At 50.8% G+C, this 20,139-nt stretch overlaps 2 long non-coding RNA genes across 4 annotated transcripts; both read right to left on the bottom strand.

Annotated features, from left to right (window-relative positions):
* Nucleotides 1-5,756: 5,756 nt before the first annotated feature.
* LOC125330199 lies at nt 5,757-15,599 on the bottom strand. 3 transcript variants are annotated; one of them, XR_007205410.1, is made up of 3 exons: nt 15,403-15,584; nt 14,854-14,931; nt 5,757-6,578 (listed from the first exon to the last, which is right to left on the bottom strand). It is a non-coding gene; the product is annotated as an uncharacterized LOC125330199 (long non-coding RNA). The 3 variants fall into 3 exon arrangements; XR_007205411.1 differs by lacking the exon at nt 5,757-6,578 and adding an exon at nt 14,112-14,486 and having other exon boundaries at nt 15,403-15,593; XR_007205409.1 differs by lacking the exon at nt 14,854-14,931 and having other exon boundaries at nt 15,403-15,599.
* On the bottom strand, nt 12,224-13,873 carry LOC125330200. Its single transcript, XR_007205412.1, has 2 exons — nt 13,636-13,873; nt 12,224-12,686 (listed from the first exon to the last, which is right to left on the bottom strand). It is a non-coding gene; the product is annotated as an uncharacterized LOC125330200 (long non-coding RNA).
* Nucleotides 15,600-20,139: the final 4,540 nt, after the last annotated feature.

The raw sequence follows: 20,139 nt of genomic DNA on the forward strand, positions 1-20,139 counted from the left end.
TTTTTACCTAAAAACACTCACTCTCAACTCTTAGATGTTTGGAAGTTTTACCCCCGCAAAATTCCCCTATCTTTCCACCGCTGAATTCCTCAGTCCTGCTTCCAAGGATTTCTTGAATACCACGGGGCTTTTCTCAACATTTACCCCCACCACCTTCCCTACGTGCCCACTGCTCATCACCTCATTTTTCCCTCAATGTGTTCGTTCTCCACCCCAGAGAGTTTGTCAAGTGTTGCCTCCAAAATCTTCCCCATCTGTCCACTACTGAGTTCTCCATTTTGCCTCCAAAATATTCCTTCTCTCCCCTCCAGATTGCATCCACTTTTACCCCCGACATTTTACTTCCTCTACAATATTGATTAAACCTTTTCCACCCCAAAAATGTGCACTCTCTCCCTTAAACAGCACCTCAGCTTTTCCCTCAAAAACGCCCCAGAGAGAAACTCAGATTCAGCCCCCAAACTCCCATTTTCCTACACAAACAGTTCTTGTGGCCCTTCTCAATTCCCCCAGGCTTTCAGCTAAAGGAAGAACTGGAAGCCTAGTCCCTCATCTCCGCCCCTGTTTTGCTTTCCCGGAAAACCTTGCAATCCCACACTTTCTCCAAGAGATCTGCTGGGAGTACTGCAAGGTTTGCTCTGTCAAGAGCGCATGGGGGGTTTACAGCACTTGTTCCTCTGCATCTTTACCCTTTCATCAGCTTTCCCCAGGAACGGTGTTGTGGGAGAAGCTTGGAATTACCAGAAATGGATCAGGTTCACATTTTTGCCCCACCAGTTTTTATCTGGTTTGAAATTCCTGGAATTACCCTCAAATTTGCCCAGGAACACTGCTGTGAAAGGATCAATCAGAAGAACAGCCTGAAAGCAGAAAACCACCTCCAGCAGCAGCCGGAATGATCCCATTTCTCTTCTTACCTGGTCCTGCCAGGGCTCCCAACAGCCATTCCCATTCCGAAACAAGAGCTATGGAAGACATTCCTGCTGTCCGTGAGGGTGAGGTGGCAGTTCTGGATGTTCTTTGCTGTGGAACCAGACAACAAACAGAGTGGAAATGATCTTGGTGGTCCCTTCCAAGCCAAACCAGCCCGTGATTCCATGCGTGGATCAGCACCTGTCCCAGCTCCACTCCAGAAACCTCCTCCCATTAACCCAGAACTTTCCTTTTGCTGCTCAACATCAGGGATTTGCTGCCGAGTGCCCCGAGCAGGGGACGCCTCAGCCTTCCCTGGGACCGCAGCATTCCCTGGGACCGCAGCATTCCCTGGGACCGCAGCATTCCCTGCGCTGCCTCAGCACTCCCTGCGCTGCTGTTCCACGCCGATCCCGTGGTCCAGCGCCTGTGCGGGCTGCAGTGCCGGGCTCTCCCCACAAGGCGGCAGCACCGGGAGCGAGCAGCCCCGGCCGGTCCCGCTGGCTCGGGGGGGCAGCTGCGCCTTGAACCCGCCCTGAGCCGGCGGGGCCGTGAACACAGCGGGCACAAACCCCACCGGTGCCCTTTATTTCACCCTCAGAGGCACAGGATCGCAGCATTTCCTGGGCTGCAAGGGACCCGCAGGGAGCATCGAGTCCAAATCCTGGCCCTGCACCCCAAGAATCCCACCCTGTGCCCGAGAGCCTTGTCCAGACCCAAACTCTGCCCCCAAGATCCTGAAAACACAGAGGGGCTGGGAGAAGGATGACCATGGAGGATTTCTTAGATAGATCTCCTTGTACGATCGTTATATAATATTATTAGATAGTCCAGGAACCCATCCCTGGGCCGGGGCAGCCATCCCTGGGCCGGAATACCGATCCCCCGCGGCCCCCACCGTCCGCTCGGGGCTGTCCACGTTCCCCGCTCACCTCCGAGCCCGGAGCACCCGGCCCGGTGCCCCCGGCCCGGCCGCGCTGCTCCCCGGGCTCCCCGCCATTGCCGCTCCCGGCGAAGAAGGGCGGAAGTCACCGGGACCGCACCAATGTGGCTATTCGACCTTCTCAAGATGGCGGCCGGAAGGACCCCGCTCCGTCTACTTGGCTGCCTGAATGCTCCCGCCTGCCCCAGGCGCCGCTGACCCCACAGTCGGTGTCCGCATAGCGGGAAACGCCTCAGAAAATTGCGTGCAAGCGCTGGGCTGGAGTCGGCGTTGCGTTCAGGCAGCCGAATAGACGCAGCTTGGGGGGGGGGGGGGGGGGGGGGGCTTCCCTGCCGCCATATTGAGAAGGTCAGAAAACAGCATAAACGACCGCCATCTTTAGTGTGGCGGTGACGAAACTTCCGCCCTTCGCCGCCATCTTGGGTGCTGGCAGAAGCCACTTCCGGTCAGGCCGCCATCTTTAGTGTGGTACACATAAGTGCCCCCGCCGCCCCTCACAAGGGCGTCTATTCGGCTGCCTGAATTCGGCCCGGACTCCGACGCCGGCCCCGCGCTTTCCGCGACATTTTCCGCGGTGCTTCCCGGTGCGAGGACACGGCTGGTGGGGTCAGCGGCGCCGGAGGCGGGCGACTGCTCCGCGACCGGCGGCAGGCATCGGCAGGGACACCTCTCAAAGGGGCCTAGTGCGTCCGCCATCTTGAGTGTGGCGGAAGTGGCACCAGCCCTCCTCAAGGTCCTGGCAGGTGCTAAAAAAGCTTCACTTACCGCCGTCCCGAGAGCGCCCAACTGCGCCTTCCTTTCCGAGCCGCCCCCTTGAGAGCGGCACGCGGGCGGCTCCATTCCGACCGTGCCCGCCCGGTGCTCCCCGCCCCGGGTCGCGCTGCGACCGCGCCTCTGCTGCCCGGCAAAACCGGCCCCGCCGGGCCGCCCCCCGCGCTGTCATTCCTCGCGGTCGCCGCCCCGCACGGCGCCCACTCCTTTCCATAGCTGTGGCCCCGCTCACGCACGGCCCTGTCCCTCGGCGCTCCGAACCGCCCTTCGCCCCTCCCCTCCGCTGACAGACCCAGCCCCGCTCGCTCCCGCTCCTTGCCCTTGCCACGCTCGGCAGCCACCGAGGCCGCCGCCCTCTCGGCTCAGCCGGCACCGGGCGGCAGCAGCGCCGGGGCGCCGTGTCGGGGGCGGCAGTGCCGCGCTCTCGCCACCAGGCGGCAGCAGCGCCGCCCAGCTCAGCCCGGGGGCAGGGACAGAGCAGAGGGAAAAGCCGCCTCTGGGCGCTCTGCAGCTCCTGCAGCCCGAGCGTCTCGGCTCCTGGGGCCAGGCACTTGCTTCTTTCCTTCCTACAGAAAAACGCCGGCTCGTTATTTTCAAAACCTGCTGATCTCTATTCCCAGCTTCTTCTATTCCTGTATGCGACAGAGTAGAGAGAGAGGGCTGGCTCATTTCAAAATGATTTTACATCTAAATCAGTAGCATTTGCCTAGAGATGTAAAAATGAAGAACTTAACAGGTTTTGGTATTCTGCACACATCCCTCGCTGGGAGGAATGGAAAAAAGTTAAAAACAAATGAAATTTTAAAAGTAGAAAGTTAGAAACAAAGTTACAACGGCAGAAATTTAGAAACAAACAAAGAGGTAAAATACAAGAAACGAACAAATTTCTAACGGTAGAAAGGTTGAAAGTTAAAAACAAAGTTAGAAACAAAAAAAAAATTAGAAACAAACAAAATTAGAAAGGTAGAAATTTAGAAACAAACTCAGAAAGGCAAGTGTTGAGCCTTTGACAGGGTACCCTTCCTTCTCGGACCAGGGTGAAAGAGCAGAGGAGGCTGCTGCTCTGCTGAGTTCTTTATTTCACGGTCTCACAGCTGTCTTGAAGGCAGAGTTCGAATGGGGTTACATGATAAAGCCAAGCAGCAGCAGCAGGCAAAACCAGCTTCTTCTATATGCTCCATACACTGTATTTTTTCTTACAGAAGTGTGGATTCTATTTGTTAATTGACCAGTAAGATTAACACACCATTCTAGTTTTCTTAACCCATCCTGCTCTAACACTCGTAAGCCTCACACAAGTGTCACATCTGCATTACACAGATTTGCACATACAGTTTCAATCAGCTCTTACTGTTTATGTGAACACTCCATCTAAAACATGTGAACAGTCTAATTCGATCTAGATTTTGTCTAAAATAAAGAATTCTGTGAAAAGGTAACACTGCTGCAGCAAGAGCTGTGTTTAAGATCTCTGCTACAGCTTTTTCATGTTTAAGGCACTTGGCATCTATTTCTACTGAAAGTTAAAAATCTGTATTTCTATTTCACTTTGGTGTGGCTTCATGGATGTCAGCTTGTCCAAAGGTTTTAATTCAAACCTATTGCTTTGGCTTCCCTCTGGGCCTGAGGCCAGAGGAGCCTTCACTCTAACAAGAAGGTTAGAAACAAAGTTAGAAAGGTAGAAAGTAAAAAAAAATTTAGAAAGGCACAAAGTTAGAAATGTAGAGTGTTAGAAACAAACAAAGTTAGAAAGGTAAAAATGGGGAGAAAAACAAAGGTATAAAGTTTCAAAGTTATAAACAAACAAAGGCAGAAAGGGACAAATCTAGAAAGTTAGAAACAAACAAATGTAGCAACAAAAATGGTAGGAATGTAGGAAGGTAGAAACAAGCAAAAGTAGAAAGTTAGAAACGTAGAAAGTCAGAAAGGTAGAAACAAACAAAGAGAGAAAGTCAGAGATGTAGAAAGTTAGAAACAAACAAAGGTAAAAAGAGAGAAAACTTAGGTGGTACAAAGTCATAAAAGTAGAAACAAAAAAGGCAGAAAGGCACAAGGTCAGAAGGGTAGAAATGAACAAATGTAGAAAGGTAGGAACATAGAAATGAACAAAGGTAGAAACGTAGAAAGTTAGAAATGAAGAAAGATGGAAAGATAGAAAGTTTGAATGGTAGAAACAAACATGTCAATTTAGAAAGGTAGAAAGCAACAAAGGTAGAAAGCAAGAAAGGTAGCAACTCAGAACCAAACAAAGGTAGAAAGTTAAAAAGGTAGAAATGAACAAAGGGAGGAAGTTGGAGAGGCAGAAAGTGCAGAGGCTGGCAGCAGCCATTCCAGCCTTAACGAGAGCCCTGAGTGGAAGAGCAACTTGTTCCACTGATCTTCACTTTGCTAAGGGCCTTCTGCTCTCTTGGGAAAGATGCAGAGCAGGCAAATGGCTACAGGTAGAAGCACCAGGTGTGACTGTTCTTCCTTCACCTCCCAGAAAGCTGGGGGGTTTCATGTCTGAGTCAGTGGCCCAGAAGGGGCAGAAAGTCTGCCCTGACAAGTGTGTGGGCATGGATCTGTTTTGTCTTTCCCTGTGCCCATTGCCAAAACTCTCTTAAAACTTTCCCAAAATAGAAACACAAAGCCTGGGGCAGATCGTGCCTGAAGAAAGAGTGGTCTCTTGGTTTTTTCCAAGCTGCTACAGAAACAAACAAAGGTAGAAAGGTAAAAATGAACAAAGGAAGGAAGGTGAGAAAGGTAGTTCAAAAGTCAAAGTCAGAAAGAAAGAAAGAAAGAAAGTCAAAGTCAAAGAGAAAGAAAGTCAGAGAGAAAGTCAGAGTCAGAAAGAAAGAGAAAGAAAAATAGAGAGAAAAAGGAATAGAGAAACAGAAGAATAGGGTTTGAGAGAAAAAGAAATCGAGTTTAAAAGAGAATTAGTGTTGAAGAGAAAAAGAGAAACTGAGAAATAGAGTGACAGAGACATCCAGAAACAGTTAAACAGTGAGAAAAAGATAAAGAGTTAGAAAAAGTCAAGTGAGGAATAGACTGAAAAGTAAAGCAAAGCAGAGCAGCAAAGCAAGAAATATGGTGAAAAAATTACTAAACCACACCAAAGGAAGAGAGCAACCACAAGGGGGGAGGGGGGTATCTTTATTAGGGTTTATTCAGCTTGATTGAACGAGGGTTTTTTATTTACACTTCAGCAAAGCAAGTGGAAACAACAATGTACACAAGCACAAGTACAATCCATATGCACACTGGTCAAAGTCCAACTGACATACAGAGCAATATGTGCAAGTGCAGCAGCAAACACGAACACAGAGCAACACAAGCCAACCCCCTATCAGTACAATGTAACAATTGTTCTATTTCTGGAAAATTTAGGACATTTTATTGTTCCAGGAAACCCAAAACAACAGCAGCACACGGAGAAGAAAACACTCATCCACCACACACCTCCTTCAGCTGACACACAAACCCACCCTCGCTCTCGTCTCGAGAGCACCCCATGGGAACGCGGTTCCCGGGAGCCCCAAAATCATCCCGCCTGACAAATCCCCGGCACGGTCGGCACCCAAACCCTGGCGATGAACGGCACCTCACAGACCGGCCGGGTCCCAGATAAAAAAAGTCCAGTGAGGAGGGAAAAAATCCCCAGCCAGCGCAGCTGGGTTGTTTTTACTCTAAGTTTAAAAAGTGCTGAAAAGCCTGAAAGGCAAAACTCCCACACACAAGGTCAGAACCATTCCACACCCGCACTCTTCTCGCAGGCAGACAGACACAGTCACACACACACACAGTCACACACCCTTCAGCTTACACCCTGACTGCAGCCCTTACTCAAAACATTCCAGCCAGGAAGATGCTCCGACACAGCTTCTGGATGCCGCTCCTCGACGTCGAACGGCGCGCGCCGGGAAAATCGGCAGCGTCGGTGACCGCGGAGATCCGAAGCCGCCTCGGGGACCTGCGAGACAACGGGAGGCGGTCAACGAGACGCCGAGGGCTGGGAGTTATTCCCACACCGGGCCCGTAAGTCTTCTGCCCAAAAACCCACAGAAAAGAGGTGAACCACTAAGTTTGATAACTCTTCTACTTAACCGTGACCCTACGTGCCGGGGCAGGGCAGCTCAAGCCCAGAAAGCACACAGGGAAGTGTTTCACCATGTACAGCCCCGTGAAACAGAGTGGGCCGAGAGGCAAGAACTAAAACGCAGGGGAAAGCAGGGATTAGATACAATAAAATGTCGGTAGGGCCTTTTTTAAGCTGAACCTAAGTCGATCACTACATCAACTCAAGCTGAACTCCATGTTCACTTCCAAAGACATATGTCTCTTCAAATCCAGATTTGCAATTTTAGGAAAACAGGAGCTGCGCGCTCAACATACCTGGACTCCTGGCCAGTGGACGGGTGTGACAGAGCCCCAGGTCACAAAAAAGAAAAGCAAAACACGTGATCACATACCCTTGTACAAGAAACAATACTCAAGTGAGACCAACTTGGAGCAAGTCTGGATCATTCCCTAAAGGTTACCAGGAGGGTTTCTCTGGTCTTTCTCTGCAATGGGACTCCCCAGCTCAAGTACAGAGCAGGATGACAGTAACGTTTTAGGGTAACTGCTGTTGTATCCCTTCCTAAGCCCTACTAGAATACATAATAATGATTTGATGCATTGCCTTTCGACCTTGATTGCTGTTACTGCTTCTTATCCATGTAGTTCATTCCTCTTACTTGCTTATCATCCATATAATAAATAAGCCTATCCCAAAAGAAGTCACTCTTTTGTTCTGATCACTTCACTAACAGCACTAACTGGCAAAAGAATACTTCCCTTCCTCTGGCAAAGAGCTCTCCTTCTCATCCAGGTGCCTGTGGCTGAAACTGGAATTCCACCTCCAAAATGCCCTATGTCCAAGGTTAATAATTGCCAAGGAAATTCCCCACCGATCATAAGCAATCACCTATAACTTCTCCTCTGGAATCGTTACTGCTTTGGCTTTCTGTGGAAGTGTTTCCAACATCCATTGAGGCTTCAGGGGCTTGCTCGGGTTGCTTATGGCTCACCCTGACAGGCCCAAGCCAACTCCAACTACCCAGAATTTCAGGGCAATATTGATGCAGTTTCTAAATGCTCCCCTTCCCTGCAAGTCAGTCCTTCACTGCACAACCAGGGAGCGGATTTACTCCGTCCTTTGTACTCAAGAGCACCTCTCCAGCACAAATCCCACCTCTCGCAGACACAAACCAAACAGAGACCTACTGCAGGTGTTTGCATTGAAAGTACAATTCTTAGTACATCTGGCTACATGATTAAAACACATGCATGCATTGATGTCATAGAGGGAAAGCTTTTCAGCGGAGAAAACAGCCATTTTGGTAGCATCCTTGGATACACCTTCAGAAAAAGCAGAATTGGCACCAATTCCTAAGACTCCTGCTGAGGAATCCAGCCTTCCTTGGGACACCCAATGCAGCAGACACTGAAAAAGGAGGGAAAAAGCCAAGCTTGGAGTGGAAAAATAGAACATAAATACACCAGCCTTTCAAAAACCTTCACATTGCAATAGTGGGAAACAGTCACATTTACTCTTTCCTCGCTTTTTGCGATTACACAAATATGAAATAGAAACATGTTACACAGAATGCAGAGCTAGGATTTTACAGGTGTTTATTTTGGCAGTCTGAATGAAAAATGTCTCTTCCCAACACTAACACCCAGCCCCGTTTAAATCCATACTTAGCCCAGGGGCAGGGCATATCGCCCCTCTCCCTACCACAGGCGGCTGGTGCAGACAGGAGAGACAACCCAGGCGGGCAAGGCCCAGCAGGTATCATCTCCTGGCACCAAAAGGTCTGCCAGCTTAAGAGTTGTGGGAAGAGATAAAAAACCAGAGGTGACCAAAAGGCCTGGTTCCACACTGTAGAAGTAGTACAGGTTGTCAGGAGGCAGAAGTCTCTTACACGCTCCCTGGGAACGGGCAAGACAATTTCTCCCTGAAGCCCGGACGCAACTTCGTGGTCATTTTTCCAGAAATTGAGGGAGAGGATTTCAATGCGTGCCCCTTCAACCATTTGGTGGTAAGGAACATTGGATCCTAAGTTCTGCTATTTCTTAGCTAGCTGAAAATTTAATGGTACATTTAACCCTGTGCATATACTACTAGTGGTCCCTTTTGTCTTACTCCTGTGTAGTAATAGTCTCTTTTAAGTCTCATGTCTGTTAGTTTTGTGTCCATTCACTAAATAATTCATTCTATAATAGACCAAATCGGCCATCATTAAAGAACTTACGAATGAGAGCGGCTCTTGGCGTGCTGGCCACCTCCGTAACGTGACTGCCCGCTACCAGAGGCCTGGGCTAAAGGCAGGGACTTCTTTAAACCCACATCATCCATTCATTACATTCTGGAGTAGTCAAATGAATATTATGAATGAATATTATGAAAAGAGGGGAACGTGTTGCCCCTGTGCAGTCAGCTAAAAATACCTCTGCTGCTGCTACACAAACCAGCTGCTTGCAAGCACAACACAGCCGTGCAGACGCAAGCATCCCAGCCTCTGCAGAGGCAGATCTTAAGGCGTTTAAGACCGCTGCCGAAAGAAACTCCAAATGTACTAAGAAATTGTTTAGGAGAGAAACAGGAAACAACTGCCTGGAGTTTCCAAGTGCCAAAACCTGCTTCCGAGTGGCAGGGGGGGAAAGCGGCAATTCAAACGCCTCACAAATAAAAACCAAATCAACCAACCCATCAACCTAACAACGCTCCTTTACAGCAAGCAAAGGCCACACATCCTAAGGGCTAGATGACCCATCAGCCAGCTCCCCCACATTCCTGCATTTCAACAGCTTCTGATTGCCCCTTGTACTCCCTACAAAAGCCAAAAACTAAACTCAAGTTTTAGAAAAGTAAAATTAGAATTGGTGAAACTAACTCTAATAAAAAGTGTTATCTCTTACACGGCTAAAATCTGTTGGGATATCATTAAGAAGCAGTATATTTAGAATGCATTCTACTCACAACTCTTCTGCTTGACTAATCAAAGAGGCAAGCAGAAGCCAGCGTTTAAAAATTGATTCACAAAACCGAATCCTAACACAAAACCCTGTCCCTACAACCGTCCCAAATGCATTCACACATAAATAAAGGGCAGTTTGTAGGAGTGGCTGCCTTCAGCAAAATACCCAATTCCCTCTCGAAGGTGAAACTCCTGAAAACTGATAACCAGTGAATCAAACTGTAATTACAAAAGCAGATGCTCTATCTACTCCCCACCAAAAAGAAATGTTCCTGGATTTTTCTGCGATAGCCACAGAGTTCGCTCAGATGCTTTAACTTCCATTTGAAAATTCTGTTCCTGTATGTGAATTACCTCTGTGTGTGGGTGTGGCAATCAAGAGAACCACTTCAGGAGATACACATTAGCACTGCTAAAGAAAGAGATAGACCGCAGAAACTCCTCCTTCCTGAGGGAGAGATTAAACCAGTTCCCTTTGTCCCTCAACCCCCCAAGCTCTGCCTGCTTGCAAAGACGAGATTTAAATACCAAAGGCCAAGCCAATCCTGGTGATATCGCACCCTACAGCAAAATTGGTTCTAATGAATACTCCTGCATTTCTAGAAATACAGGGCAATAGCTCAAAATGTTGAAACAAGAGCACAAGTGATAAAAAAAAGACTAGGACGTGTACCAGCCAAAGAATTACAAGCTACAGCACTGGTAGTAAAAAGAAAGACAAACACTGTATGACTAATTTTGTATGGTTATCTGGGCTGGTGCCACATGGTGATTGTATCGCTGAAAGTGTTAGAGTGGCAAGTGAATGAAAAAGAGAAGTTCCAGCAAGAAAAAGCTTCAATGGTTGTCTCAATTCTGAGCCATAGAAGTCCAGTTCTACCTGACCCAGACCTTACAAGCCTATCGTAACAACAAAATGGATTCGCTGACAAAAATCAGAAAGATAAAAAGTAATCCACAGCACTGACATCAATTTGGTAAATGGTCGCATTATAAGTTAAGCCATACTAGAAACCTTATTTTTGCAGCACAAAGAAAAGACTAACCATTGACCAAAAAGGTGTGTAAAATACTTCTATACAGCGCTCCCAGTGCCAGCTGAAACTTAGATCAAGCCATCCAAACCTAGCACCATCCTACACATCAAAAGATAACAAAACACGCTGGTCAGCACAGCAGATAAGCTGTCTTGAACCTCTGAACCATCTACCAGTTACAAGTGATTACCAGGAGACGCAGGCATGCTGATACAGATCCTGATAGTTCAAGACTTAGCCACTGGTTTTCCAGCCCCCCTGTCCTAAACTGTACAAAGCGACACCCTTGCCTCTGGGCGAGCTCAGCTTTGCACTGAAACAAAGCAAATTTCTCACTGAAGCCTCACAAAGCGCTCCTCCACTGCCCCCGCCTGACAGCAGCGAGCGCAGCGCTGAGTCTGCAGCCAGAGGGCAGAGATGGAACCGCTGCCGCAGCTCTCTGGGGGAAACGCGCCCGCTGTTGCTCAAGTTCCACAGCTGTGATTTCTCCAGTCACCTTGAATGCCCAAGCACACCCTCACCGGACAAAAGCCAGGCACCGGGCCGAGGGGGACCCGGCGGCGCCCGAGCCCCGCGCACGGAGCGCACGCAGCGGGCGGCACGGCCGGGGCCGGCTCGGCTCCGCACGGCTCGGACCGGCGCGGCTCCGTCGGGCCCTGTCGGCAGCCCAGCCCCCAAACTGCCGTTCCTCCTCAGAAATTCCCCGGGGGCCGGGAGTGCTCCCGCGCAAGACATTCGGTGCCGGGGCACGGCCAGAAGCGCCCTCAAATGCAGCGGCACGGCCCCACCTAAACCCTTCAAATGCTGGAAAAGCTGGAGTTTCCTTCAATTTAACCCCTGCAACTGAGGCAACGGGGGCCGTTTACCTCCATTTAAGCCAATACAATGGCAAATAAAGGGGTTCTCCCCTTCAATTTAATCCTCTGACATATCAGAAGGACAGGGGCTTTCCTCAAATCTCTCAAATGATGGGAAAAGGGCGATTTTTACCTCAAAGAAAACCCTTAAAAAACAGGGACAACGGAGCTTCCCCCTCAACGTAAACCTCAGGACGATGAAAACGGAGGGGGAGGGGGTTGGAGGGGGGGTGTTACCCTCAATTCAAACCCATAAAATGGAAACACCCGTGCCCTCCCCTTCCATTTCAAATGGAACACGTGGATTCCCGGTCAATTGATACCCCTAGCACCGCAGAAAAGGCAGGTTTTCCTTCAATCAATACCCTTAAAATCATAAGTGAAGAGGGATCTCAACCAGTTCAAACACGGACAATAAGGGAAGAGGAGCTTCTGCCCTCAATTTAAACTCCTTCTGTCCTTGTAACTTGGATTTTCCAAGTCCCCTCCCCTCATCCAAACAGCCTCTGCAAGCTTGGGGGGGGGGGTCACAGCATGCACTCCAGGGGACCTGGAGGAACAAGAAAATAGAAGCAGAAGCTCCTTATTTTACAGGTGGGCATTCCACCCCCAGGAAGGCCCAAGTTATCCAGGGACCTTCCCAGACCACTTCCCAGATCCCATCAGGGTGGACTGCAGTGAAAGACTGCACGAACCCTGTTTGCAAACACGTGCACCCCTACGTGCGTACGCAGGGTTTATTTCAGAACCGTGGGGCTGCGACGGAAAGCAGCCATGCAGCCCTTTGGTCCCTATCGCAATACAGCAACAACAAAGTATGAAATGATCACTTAAAGAAACATAGAAGGGAAGAGAAAGTTTTACAACTTGTGCAAGTTGTGTCAGGGAGGGCCATTAGCAGGAGAAGAGGCACCATCTCTCCTTGCAGCATTTGCCTCTTACCCCCTTCAAAGCCCCATTTGCAGCCTCCAGGCAGCGAGAGTTCACCCCCCCCCCCCCCCCCCGTCTCATGCGCACGGGCCATTCCACACCCAAAACCTTCCCCGGACCCGGCCCAGCACCCTGGCCCTCCACAAGTGGACAACTCTCAGAGCCATCACTCAGCAATAGTCCAGCGTCTCTCAGGGGCTTGAGCCAAACAGTTGCAGCAGCCTGGAACTCCCTGGGAAGAGGAACACACGAGTTCTGCACCCACGCAACGGAGCAGCTGCCCTGGCCCAGCTCTGCCTCCTCTGCCAGCAGCAGGGTAGGTGCAGCTCTCACCCACCTGGTTTCGTTCCAAACCTAATAACAAAGGAATGATTTCTTTTGACCTTCATTATTAGGATTCCACCAAGAGCCAGTGTTTGGAAAATGATCCTCTCCCGGCCCCTGCTGGATCCCCGGAGCAGGGATTCTTTCCCTCTTTCCCCATGGTGTCCCCCCTGCCCTGCCCCCTTTTCAGGCTTTGTTCCACAGCTTTTGCTTCCAATCCTTGGATCCTTTCCCTCACTCCAGGAGCTCCCAGCAGCTCCACACCCTCTTTTCTCCCATCCTCACCATTTCTCCAAGAATGGAGCTGTGCATTTCAATTCCCTTCTCTTTTCTCCAACAATTCCCACCAATCCAGACCTAAAGCTGACACAAGGAACACTCAGTGCCCACAAATGCAAATCCAGACCTGGCCATCCCTAAACCAGCAACCCCGAACACACAATCCCGGACCACCTGCATTAATTCAAAGCTAACATTTAGGACACAGTTCAGGCTGCAGCACAACGTCAGTGCAGACAAATGCTCCACAGGAACTGTGGGATTTCCTGTTCTTCCTGCAGTGGCATTTATGGCTGAGCAGCTCAGAACAAGGCCTGAGCACGCAGGACTGGAGAATAAACACCCAGCAACAACCCCTGTGCTTGGCAGGGGCCTGGGGCATCCCAGTCCAGGCTACTGGCTTCTTTTCCTTTTCTTCACTGCAATTAACCTGTAACAGGGACTTCTGAATCCATCCATACAATGAGACACATTTCCTGAAACAGATCCTCCATATAAACAGGAACAGAAAAGCTCACTGCGACATTCAGAAACCCTTCAGCAAAGCATTTGCAAAAGCAAAGGTAGTGTGGGATTACCTGGAGTGCCAGGGTGTGGGGTATGCCCAGCCACTCCCCTGGAGGGATCTCTGCTGAAATAAGAGATTTCGCAATCGCCCAGCAGAACTCCCTGGAAAGGCAACCACTTCTCTGGTCACGGCGAGAAAAGACAGACCCACAGTCCTTTAGGAGACACTATGCAGATCCTTCGTAACCCACTGGCCTGTGCCCGTCCCAAATCCTCTGTAACCCATTGGTCCTTTACCCATCCCCTGTATCCCTATAAAAGCAAGCCCTCTGGCCCCTGTGGCTCAGAGAGGGTTCCCGTCCCTGGCTTTCCCCTTTGCCGGAGGGGACCCACAATAAAGCTACCTCTGTGCAGAACCAGCCATCGTCTCTCTCTCTGGTCTGGCTTGGCCTGGAGGCTGCCCTGCAGAGCTGAGCTGGAATCACGAGCTGATCATCACTAAAGAGCTGACAGTCTCTGCAAGGGCCCTCCTGCCACCGGCTGAGGGAAGACACCGGTCCTCGGGAAGGCGATTCCTTTCGGGACCATCTCCCCGGACCGGTCACCTCTTCCTGGGTCAGAGCCGCTGACCCCATCCCCAGCTGTTATACCAGGGAACCGAAGTGAAGGGGGGAAACCGGTCCACGGCAAACAGCTGCCACTGCTTCGCACTCCAGTCACTCTGCAAGCGCAGCTTCCCTGGAATTTCACCCTCAGCATCTCTTCCAAGCTCAAGAGGGGAACAAACAGGTACTCCAACATCTCCTTCCTTTGTTCTTTGGGCAGCACAGACCCCCCAGGAGGAACTGGAATCCAAGGGCAGATCTAAACATGGGATTCCCGCTTGCCACTCTCTCCACCTTTTCTCCAGCTTTTCCCTGGGCTGGAAAACAAAGAAAACCAACATTTAAAAACCAGCCTTGAGGTGTCTTGAGGATGCCCAGGCCTGGGAGAAAACCCTTCCCACCACCCTCTTGGCCTTTTCCCACTCTGAGGATCTACAGAAATGCACATCCAAATCCAAGTCAGGCAGCCTGGGATGTTTTCCGCACACCAAACGCCACAGCTCTGAGCACCAGGAGCCTGAAGATGCTCTGGATTGCAATTCACAGCCTCAGTGAGCCCTGTACGAGACAGCCAAGTCGTTTGTGTGCAGAGAAAACAAAAGTTGCAATTTTTAATAGTTAGACTATCTGTGGGAGTTACTGGCTGCTTACAGCAGCAAGCTTCAAATGGCCTCCCATACTTACGGATTTATCAGAAACAGCAGTTTCAGGTTCCTTTCTTCAGGAGCCCAATTCCAAATGGGAAACTTCTCACGAGTGCTCCTGAGAGAGTCGAGCGGAACTTCAGGAGCTCAGGAAAGCGACTCCCTCCCGAGTCCCGTCTCACCTGCCCGAGCACCCACACTGCTCTTATACCACCTCTCTCCCTGCTTTCCACGTTCATTTAAATGTAAGAAACCTGCACGTTCTCGCTCCAGCACCAGCCGCGTCTTCCCTGCGCCCGCACGCTGCCGCCCCCGCTCAGGCGCTGCTCCCCTCGGTTGCGCTGCCCCTTGCCACGGGGCCGAGGTGGGACAAACTCCAGGTTTTGTTTCCCAGGAAAGGCTCTGCAGGGAGGTCCCGCCGTGCCGCCCGCAAGCCCCGGCCCCAGCCCCGCAGCTCCTCCCCGGCTCCGCGCCCGCACCGCCTTCAGCCCGCGCAGTCCCCGCCGCCCGCTCCCGCCCGGCTCTGCTCCGGGGCCGCCCCCCCTCGGGTCTCTTCCCGGCACACGCCGCGTCGCCGTTCTCCGCTCACCTTCAACCTCGCTGCAGCCACAGCAACAGCCGCCCTCCTCCATTGTCACCACAACCCTCGCCCGCCGCTGCCGCGGCCGGGACCCGCGCCTGGCGCTTCCAAGCCGCTCCCGGGCACCGCGGCGGCCCCGCACGGCCGGGCCGGCCCCGCGGAACGGCGCCCGCCGAGCACCGCACTGCGCGCGTAAAGCCAGTGCGCATGCGCAGCGCTGCCCGGCTCCGCCCCGCCCTTACACCCCACAGGACGCGTCAGCGCGTCACTGCGCATGCGCTGCCCTTTGCACAACACTGCGCATGCTCACCGGTGCCACCGCCGCGTGACACAGCGCAGCGGCTGGGCCGGGGCTCCTCCCCTCCCCGGGACCCCGCGGCGGGGAGACCGGCCCGGGGGGCGGCGGGGAGACCGGCCCGGGGGGCTGCGGGGAGACGGGCCCGGGGGGCTGCGGGGAGACCGGCCCGGGGGGCTGCGGGGAGACGGGCCCGGGGGGCGGCGGGGAGACGGGCCCGGGGGGCTACGGGCACGGCTGCACCGCGGCGAGACACACAGACCCACCGCAGCAGCTGCCTGTACCCCCCAGCCCCAGTCCTCATTGCGGCCCCTCCACTCCCGCAGCTGCTGCTCCCCTGGAGACACCTTTAAGCACCTTTAAGACACCTTTAAGAGGGTTCCTGCTGTGGCACATAACGCTATCCGCAGAGGATATGTTCCTGTCCACTGACCCCCTCGGGCCTTGGACCCGTCCTATAACCGCGGTACCTTCCTCCTGCCGTACCTGCCCACCTCGAACCGAATCCACAGCACCCGGGCCCCAGGACCACCCACGCACCTTCATCCTTTCCAACAACCATTGCAAAGGCCTCAGGAATGAGCACTGGACTGGTTCCAGAGTGATGAACATGGGGAAAACTTTAATGTCCTTGGAAACATCTGAATGCCACACAAGAAAACATGGATTTTCATTTTAAAGAGTGATTTTATTTTATATTTCTCCAGAGTTCCTAGCAGAATGTCCATATTACTGAAGGAAAACCATACAGATCAGACAAGCTTATCCATCAGTAGTGAAACATGCCCTTCACACTGTGGTCGCACCTGTCCTTTGGAGCTCCACCACAGTCCTGGTGCTTCGTCTTTGCACTGACAGAGAAAACTGCATGGTTTAAAGAGTGCTGAGATAAAGAAAGATACATTAGGAGGGCCACAGATATAAAATAAGTTAGAATAATCTGTAAAAGTTTCTTTTCATATACAGAATAACTTTTCTGGGGGTGATTTTAATTTTTTTTTAATTGACAGTCTGTACACAGATAAATCTTTCACCAGAAATCATTTAAAAATGCTGGTTCTACAAGGAAAAAGAAGCCACTAAACAACCCATCAGTCTCCTGCAAACTCACAAGCCTGTCCTCCTCAGTCATGGGTGCCAATCTTTGGGACCAGCCCTGCCCCGGGAGTGACACTCTGCTGCTGATGAGTTCAGGGCCCCCAGAGTATGGAAGAACCAATCACCACCTTGCCAACTAAATCAGAGCACTGAGTGCCCTGTCCAGTCCTTTTCTGAACAGCTCCACGGAGGGTGACTCCACCACCTCCCTGGTCCCTTCCACTGCCTGACCATCCTTTCCATGAAGAAATTCTTCCTAATGTCCAGCCTGAACCACCTCTGGTCCTCTCGCTTGTTACCTGGGAGAAGAGGCCACTCCACAACCTGGCTACAACATCCTTGCAGGCAGACAACCCACAGATCGTTTGCAATCGTGTTCTAGAATATGTTGTGAATAAGTCACTCAGACACTTCACTGAGTGTGGTATTTTCACACCCCTGGCCTGCTGATCTTCCATAACAGGAAAAGTTTTCCATGAAAGAAAAGACCGAGCCTTTAAGAAATCAGAGTTATATACTCAGCAGTCCTGTTTTGAGCTCTTCTGCCCAGGGATGCCGAGCTCCAAAATCCTGACTTACAAAGAACATGTCGATGAAAAGGAACTCGCTCACAAGGTGGGTAACATACCAAGGAGATGCATGTTCAGGTAGGGTTATCTACGCTTTTAGGATGTCAGATTTGTTTTGCCTCCTTGCTGTACTACTCTATAACCTAAGGCAAGAAACTTAGCTTTAAAATGAAGACTATTACATTTCTAACCTCTCCCCGCCATTAGTCACCATAAGAACAGAGATAAGAATTAACAAATTGTGCTGCTTCCAAAGTCTTGTACAAAAATAGATCACTATGTCCTTCAGGCAGTCTCAAAAATCTGCAAATTCTTCTTTCACCTCTCGATTTCAACAGGTACGGTCAGGTCCCATTCCCACGGCTTGTGACACAGTCAAAATCACAGATGAATGAAGATCGTATTCACTTTCCTTGGAATTGCTATTTGGAGTCCATTCCATTTTAATTCTCATTGTTTGGATTTCTTTACATTTTCTCTTTTTTGTCCAAAGGAAATGCATTGGCAGTGCAAACATCAAGTAGGTATGATTAGGCCCCTGTCCACCCCCCTTCCCCAAACAGCAAGTGATCACCCTGGCATTGCCAAAAGGCCTCACAAGGTGTTATTTGCACACACAGGACTCCACTGTCATGTTGGGCTACACCTTCAGAACCACATTTTTGTTTTTGTCGAAGAATAAGATACTAAGAGAAGATATTTTGTCAGGAACACACCAAGGCTCAGGAATGCCGGGGACGACTCCGACAGCTCTCACAGTGCTCTGGATGGTGGCATGGTTAGATGGCTTCATGGCCTGCAAGATAAAGATATGGCAGACCACGTTACTGCACCTGCATTGCAATGGACTCATGCACTCTACAATAAAATTGCTTTGTTGAAGGGCCCTGCAGAGACCCCTCAGCTGGAATATCTGTTTGCCCTCCACTCTTGCCATTAGCCATTGTAGCTGGCCCGAGCCGGCAGCAGGGAATATGAATCTCGGCTGGCTCGTTTGGCCCTCAGATGCCGAGTCCATCCACTGCATTCAGCTCCCTGCTGGGGATAGAACCTCGGGCTCCCTGTGGGATTTGCCTGCCCAAGGGGTACCTATAGGTCAAGGTGGTCTCTCCTGATTGATTTAAGTTACACATGGGCTGCAATTCGGTCTTACAGCTCACCTGGCTGGGAGGGAGGCAGTTCACATGTTGACAGGCTGTATTGGTAGGGGAGCCAAAGAAACAACTCGTGGGCTGGGAAGTTTGAGCAGCAGAACACAAGCGCATCAGGAAAAAACCAAAAGTGGATAAAATGCATGTGAAGGAGAGAACGGGAGCGCCTCAGGCCATGATGCCAATTGTTCCTCCTAGTGCTTGTGCAAGGCTCTGCTGTTTTGTTCCTCCTTCCATGCCGATCACTTCTCGTCCACGGTGTACATCTGTAGCCAGTGGCTGAGGAACTGAGCCTCCAAGACAGTTATACCTCATACTAAAGTGACACTTGCAGTGGCATATAGCAGATCACGCTTCACAGGCAAGAGGGAAGGTCAACAAATGCTTTCTCTCCTGGCACATCTCTCAGTCCGAACTGCAAGCGGAAATGCTTCTCTTTAGCTGTGGACTCCACCACTTTGAGAGAATGTGCAGATCACTATTTTGTTTCGTCTAGTTTAGAGACTGCAAAGGGAAGATGAAGGCCAGCTCTGTCTTTTTGTTCTAGGACTTTTTCTTTGGGAGCAGCTGCTGGATGTTTTGAAGGGGGTTTGGGATCTGTGTGAGTGAGAGGGTAGGATGGTACATAGAGCTTGAGAGAAAGTGCATATCTCCAGGGAGTTTGATGCAGTTCAGTGGGTGCGAGTTACATGTTGAGCAGCTGATTGCACAGAAAAGGTTCTAAAAGAAAGAGGCCGTGCTGGAATTGTCTTTTTTTTTGCAGCCTATAAACTGCACAGCCAACAATGAAAAGATGCCTTCTTCTTTCGCCGCTAGATGCAGGATCACATTCCATCAGTCTCCAAGAGGCAGGATGCACAGCGGAGCTCTTCCACCCACTGCTCGCACACGACTGGGGCCGCGCCAGCGAAGCGCTTGGCTTTTTCCTGGGCACTGTCAGCGCTCATCGAAACAACCGCACGATGGCGCTGACGACTTGCAAAAGAAGGCCAAGCACCTGGCGCTGCTCGAAACCGCCCCAAGGGCAGAGGCAAGTTGCAAACGTCCCTGCACTCCAATCAACAGCACATCAGGACAAAAAGATTTCCCTCATCTTCCCCTTCCAAGTGCAGACTCTTCTTTGCACCACACTCAAAGAGCAACACGAACTCCTTTGCCCTAACAAATCTTTTCCCTCTCGTGGAGTCCGGCCACCAACTTGAAACCATCTGGCAAAAACAGAGCTCAAAACAGTGCCAGCTGAGGAAGCTCTTGCTGCCTACAGCTTCAGCTGCACCCCTCAAACCAGCAGCACACAGGCTGCTCTCGGCACTTTCCTTCTCAGCTCTAGGTACCATCCTAAGCCTTCTCTCTCCCAGAGTCAGGATCCAAAGACAATGGCACCAGGGACTGCTCACACACTAAAGGTACTGGGATAACAAGCTTGGCATTTGCATTCCCACTGGTGGTTCAACAGCTCTAACCCAGAGAAGTGCCTGTTGGCAAAAGCTTTAAAATTCACTAAGAGCACTCAATGTGCGGATCCAAACTTGCTTTCTTTGCCAAAGAGAGGAACTATAAGCACATCTCAAAAGAAATGGCATCCTCTCCTCCAAAACACAAAACATCCAGGGACTGATCCCATACAAAGGTG

Source organism: Corvus hawaiiensis, chromosome 9 (genome assembly GCF_020740725.1).
Source record: "Corvus hawaiiensis isolate bCorHaw1 chromosome 9, bCorHaw1.pri.cur, whole genome shotgun sequence".
Lineage (NCBI taxonomy): Eukaryota > Metazoa > Chordata > Aves > Passeriformes > Corvidae > Corvus > Corvus hawaiiensis.